Source organism: Dromaius novaehollandiae, chromosome 9, assembly GCF_036370855.1.
Source record: "Dromaius novaehollandiae isolate bDroNov1 chromosome 9, bDroNov1.hap1, whole genome shotgun sequence".
NCBI classification, from domain to species: Eukaryota; Metazoa; Chordata; class Aves; order Casuariiformes; family Dromaiidae; genus Dromaius; species Dromaius novaehollandiae.
The window spans coordinates 22,056,540-22,062,702 of NC_088106.1; the positions used below are offsets into that span (position 1 = coordinate 22,056,540).

At 47.0% G+C, this 6,163-nt stretch overlaps 1 protein-coding gene across 3 annotated transcripts in view; it reads right to left on the reverse strand.

Moving 5' to 3' along the window:
• ACSL3 (acyl-CoA synthetase long chain family member 3) overlaps positions 1-5,553 on the reverse strand; it is a 57,511-nt gene extending 51,958 nt beyond the window's left edge. For 2 of the 3 annotated variants that reach the window (XM_064516924.1, XM_064516923.1), the window contains exon 1: positions 5,310-5,550. The gene's annotated coding sequence lies outside the window, so the exon portion shown is untranslated. Of the gene's footprint in view, positions 1-5,309 lie in introns of all 3 variants that reach the window. The other variant, XR_010390515.1, reaches the window with a different exon arrangement.
• Positions 5,554-6,163: the final 610 nt, after the last annotated feature.

The following is a 6,163-nucleotide window of genomic DNA, read 5'->3' on the forward strand; positions in this document are numbered from 1 at the left end:
AGCAGTTCTATTGCTACTTTGTTACTTAATCTTCAGCAAGCCACTTCTACCCTTTATTCCAGCCTTATATTGGCTTCATTTAGTAGAAACCAGCATTCAGGGTAAAGATGATCATTTATACAGTACCTAGCAAAAATGAGACACTAGGTTTCCAATTTTCAAGTGAAAAGGGAAAAGGCTTGCAGTTTGTGACTGCTGTTTATGAGTGATACACAGTGAAAAATCTGTACTCAGTAACTTGTGATAATTCTGGCCATTGTCCCTGCCTTTCAGGAAATTCGTGAAACAGAGAAGCCAGTTTGTCCCATATCCGAAACTGTAATTAACTCGCACATCTTGGTAATTAACAACACTCATGAACACTGATAGAAACACTACTTTGCAATGCACGTATACTGACACATTGTTTCCCCCTCCTCCTAGGGGATTACAGACAGTAAATCAGTAACCTGACTTCCGATTAGCTTGATTTGCTTGGAGAACAAGACGACATGTAAGAATAATTCCTTCACAAAGGTCAGTAAAGACCTTTGCAAGTTTTAAAACAGGCTGATTCTAAAACAATTTTGATTGGGTAGGCAGCATTTTTCCCCATTTGATTTAAAAGCTACTACAGCTTGAGATCTCAGCTTCCTTAGGAGAACCGAACTTTTCTTCCTGTAGTCCTGGATTCAGTAATAGTCATTCAAGAGGCATGATTAGGATGTTGGCCTATCCAAGTGACTTCTTTCAACATCCTCAAAACAGTTAGATCCCAAATGGTATCTTGAAGCTGGTTACTGAATCCTTCAGGAGTTCTTCAGGCCTTACTACATTGCAAATCATGATGTAGCTCAGGATCTCAGGATGAAGATAACTTCTTTCAACTCTAAGTGTAAAATTAAACAAAGTCTTGCCATTGGAGAGCTTCTTAAGATTGACTCAAGTACTTGCTATATTCCTCCAAGTATGAGAAATCAACCTGCATTAATCCCCATCTTGCAACTGCTGCACTGTATCCAGTTCCAAATAAGTTGTCTCAGAAACTTTTAGGCAACATGACAGCTCTGTGGGCAGACACTAAACAGAACTGTAGAACAATTCAGGTGGGAAGGGACCTCACAAGGTCTCTAGGCCAAATTCCTGCTCAAAATGGGGTCAGCTATGAGATCAGATACGGTTATCCAAGGCTTTATCCAGTCAGGACTTGAAAATGTCCAAGGATGGAGACTACACAACCGTTCGGGGCAGGATGTTCCACTGTGTGACATGGTGAAAAATTTTTGCCTTACATCCAAAAACCTCCCATTTCAATTTATGCCTGTTGTCTCTTGTCCTCCCACCACTGCAAACAGCCTGGCTCCACTTTCTTGATAACCTCCCCATAGCTACTGGAAGGCTGCTGTTAGGCTCCCCCCACAATACCACACTCCCAAAGCCCCCTCGTCTCCAAGCTGAACAGAACAGGCCCAGATCCCTCAGCCTCTCCTCATAGGAGCTCCAGGTCCAAAGACCACTTTGACAGCTCACTGCTGAACTCAATGCAGTTTATCAACATCTGTCTTGTAGTGGCAGTGGGCACAGTACAACTGGATGCAATATTATGGTCTAATGTGTGGTCTAATACATAGTGGTCTAACGAGTGCTGAGTAGCAGGGGATAATCACTCAATATACTTACTAGCTATGCTCATGTTGATACAGCCCAGGATGCAGTTGCCTTTCCTTGCTGCCAGGGTACATGGCTGACTCCTGCTCAGCTTGCTGTCTGCCAAGACCCAGGGCCTTTTCAGGAGAGCTGCCCCCCAGCCAGTCAGGCCCCAGCTGCATTGTTGCAAAGGGGCTGGTTATTCCTCAGCCAGGAAACAAAGCCAGGAAACCCCTAAGTAGCTATTTAAATGGCAAATTTGCTTAGTAATCATCAGCAGACAAAATGGATAGAAATTGAAGCCAAGACTTCTTAGTGTTAATGCACCTTACTTAGTACTACTAAGTCGCATCTTAGGGCCATATTCAGATGGCCTAAATTCCACATAAATCCTTCTGCCTACTATTTCTTATTAGCTGGCTTTCAGGCAGCTCCCCATTCAGCATCTTACATAAACTCTCTGAATTACTCTCCAAAAACACCAAGATTTCTCCACTGACTGAGAAAAGGGTCCTGAGTTGAATTTAGGCCACCTGAACTTAGTCTTCAAGGCATGATAACATTGCAGCTTCAGACTACATTATTCTTTTGACTTTGTCACTGTGACAACAGGTGAAGGCTTGTTCGGTAAGATAGGTTTTGAGTTACTCTTCCTCTGAAAAAACATATTTTTTAAGAAAATACAGGTTTTAAACAATTCAGAATTCAATTCTTCCTGCTCCCTTCTGGAAATTTATGCCATAGTTGGATCTCCTTAGCAAGGATGCTTTATGCCTAGTTAGCTCACATTTTGTCCTGAGCCATGCATGCTGCTTTTGTTCTAGCTGTCTTGAAGATTCACTGATAAAAATTTGGTCTTTAATACAATTATGGTTCAAACCACTCATTGGCCTGTTGAAAGCAGGAATAAAAGCCCTAAACTGGCACTAAATATGGGCTGCGAAATGGCTTTAATGTTCACCAGTTCAGGAGGAGCACAGTGCTTTCAGTCAAGCATCAAGACATTTTCTGTAGTTCTTCAAAGTGAATCATTTTTCCAGTAAGCATCAGTCTGATGTTTTGGGCGTTCAGGCTGAACCAGGTCTCTTGATTAAAGAAATGTATTTCACTATAATAATACCAGAATGCCTATAAGACATAATACTATAACAGCAACATAAATCGGAAGGTTACATAGATCCATATCCAGAATATCTGCTGATGTCATGTTTGGTTGAGGTTGCTGTTTATTATTTTCATAATTACTTTGAGCAGAATGGGAATCTTGGAGATGGGACAACTTTCAGAACCACACAGTAGCTTCTTAAGCACCAAACAAAACACAATATTTTAAAATAAATTTGGTAGGTATGCTTCTCTCCAAGGAGTGCTATTTCCATTAGCAAAAAGCTCACTTTCCTGACCAGTCAGCATGGACAGGGTCCATACCACAGGCTGGGTGTGTGATGGTTTTCACAAATCTTGAGCACATAGATCATTGGATCCATCACATTCACTCAAGGTTGTCAGACAGCCATCAAGACTGAACATTCAAAGCACAGAATTTGGATCTACCTCTACTTTCTAGGGACTAACAATAAAAAATGTGCTGAACAACTGCAAAGAAAAGTAAGCTTTTCGGTCACAATGCTTAGCTTCAACCTTTTCTGAAGTACAAAACTACAGGACAAAGAGGAATTAACAGACTTAAAAATGTCTCCCCTTAATTTTTTTAGGGCACACAGAACAGGCAAATACAACGATGTTCTTGCTCTCACAGTGGCGCAGATGGTTATGAGCATAAAGTCTTACGAGCACACTGAGATGATTATCTTCCTCTTAGGGCATAATCCAAACCTGACTGCATCTACCATTTCTGACTTTTACTTTTTACACCCAGAAAAAAAGTCACCTGCCACAGTAAAGTTTTACACAGTGAGATGCTAAGTCCACTACGGGGAAAGACTTTTAAAAATGAATCAAACAAAAATCTCATTAAGTCCAGTCAAATCTTACTGGTTTCGTTTTGTAATTCTTCTTTACGTGATGCTTAGTGCAGTATGATAAAAAAACTTCATGATCACTCAAATCTTCTTTAAGACTTCCAGAATATTCTAAAATATTTTGTGTAAAGTAATACCCTTACACTAAACAGACCTTTTAAACTACTGAAAAACATTTATCATATGAAAAGACCTCTAAATATATGTAATTTTCACTTCTGTCTTCAGCAAAAATACCCTGGTTTATTGGTTTTGCTCTTTTTCAGAAATTCTGTATTGATAACACTGTTACAGTTAGAGAGTTCAGCTTTTTAAATACAGGAATTTCATGTTTGGTTCTAGCAAATCCATTTAATAGGCCAGAGAATATGTTCTACAATCTGGTACTTTTTAACAAAATGTAATTCCTTACAAAATGCAATTCTCAACTTAAAAATATATATATATCTGCTGGCTATTGTATATTGCTATATAAAAAATATATATACGGATTGTTGGGTTTATTTTCTTCAAAGAGTTTAAAAAAAAAAAAAAAAAAAAGCTGGCAGCGTACATAAGCTAACTTCCTTGCGACTGTTCCTATTCAAGCCTGGGTTTTAATTTTTACTGAAGATTATCAATTGCTCACTTTAAAAAGATTTTATACTGGCCCCACAAACTGGACCTCACCCTGTTCATAGAAGTATCTCAAGTAATCTTGTAATGTTTTTTCCTCTCCAATATACTTTAAGTTAAAAAAAAAAAAAAAGTTCCCTCTGTTAGCTTTCACGAGAGGATTCATGAAGAGGACACATTTTAGCATTAAATCCAGTAACAAATATTTTGAAGTGGGATGGAAAAACAGTAGAACATGACTGGAAATTCTGATTAAAATCACTTTTAACTGTACTGGTTTTGCATCAGCTATACTTACAGACCAGAAGCTGTACATCAAAACTGAGGACTATATGCAAAAGCATTTACATACTGTACAAGCTGCAGTTCTGCTAACAAAACACAAGACTTCGGATGTCCTAACTAAACCTACTTCGCTGGACGCTCTGAGCGCACTGCTCGCACTCGGGCGGACGACGCGAGGGGCGTTTCGCTGTGTGGGGACCGCGCACCAGCACAAACCCGCACGCTGCCGCGCCGCCCCCCCCCCCCCCCCGCCCCGGCGGGCTGTCCCCCCAAGGCGGGGGCTTCGCGCAGATGTTTACCTCCCGCGAGGTCTCGGTGCCGAGCCAAACCGCAGCCGGCGCTGCCAGATCCCAGCCGCCTCCGGGCTCACTCCGCGCCCTCGCCCCTCCGCACACCCCAGCCGAGGCGCAGCCGCGCGCCCCGCTGGGGGCGAAGCGCCGCCGCCCCTCCCGCACCTGTTACCGCAGGGACCGATGCGCGGCTCCCCGCCCCGAGCACCCCCGCCCCGAGGGCGCAACCGCCCCCGCGAGGCCGCCGCAGCACCGCTCGGCCAGCCCGGCCTTGCAGCCTCCCCGCCGCGCAGAGCCCAGCCCAGCCCAGCCCAGCCCAGCCCAGCGCCCCGGCCGGCGGGTGCGCCGCACGCCGCACTCAACCGCCGCCGCGCGGCCGTTGGCGGTGCCGGCGCTGCCGCCAGGCCCGCGCGCCCGCCCGTTACGGCGGCCCGCGCCGAGCGGCAGCCGCCCCCGCCAGCGGCCTCCCCCGCCGCCGCTGCCCCCGGCGCCCCAGCGGCGCCGCACTCACCGGGCCCGCCCGCCCGCCGCCTCTGCGCGCCCCTCGGCGGCCGCCGCCGCGGCCTCCCCGCGCGCCCCGGCCGCTGCCTCAGGCCCCGCGCGGCAGCCCGCCGCCGGGCGCCCTCCTCCCGTGCGCGCGAGGGCGCCTCCTGGTTGGCCGGAGCGCGGTGGCGCGCGGGGCGGGCTCCGCGGGGAGGGGGCCAAGCCGGGCCGGGGGTTACTACAGGTCACCCGCGCCGCGCTGGCGGGCGGGGCGGGAGGCGGGGCCGCGGCGCGGCGGCGTCACCCCGTGCGTGGCGGAGGGCGGGAGCCTGCGTGCGGCCGGGGGAAGCGCGCTCCCGCGGCTCGGCGGGGGCCCCGCCCTCAGCGGGCCTGCGCGCCCCCGCCCGCCAGCCCCGCTGCGGCGCGCGGGGAGGGGGCGCCGCCGGATCGAACCGGACCGGACCGGCCACGGGAGCGGGGGCGACCGCGGTAGCCGTTAGGCTTAAAGATTGTCCAGTCGTCTCACACGTAATCTGGGTTTCTTTTACCAATATTAAAACTGATGTTAATTATCTTTACTTTGCCGTTATTTTCATGCATATCTGTGAACTATTGATGACTTCCTTTATCAATATTGAGTTATTCAGACCTTGCAGTGTTCCTTAAATTAGAATTAAAGATTTTAATTTAGCCAGCATGATACAGACTGAATACCAAAAGGCAAAATAAATAAGCACCTGCCAGAGATAAACAAAATAAAAATAACATATGGGAACAAGGTTTCAAGGCCCAGAAGAAAGATTTAATTAAAGCAGGTTGTATGGTGGTGTCCACATTCGTGGCAGCCACCGTTGCCAGAAGGGTTGGGTTCGTTTTCCACCT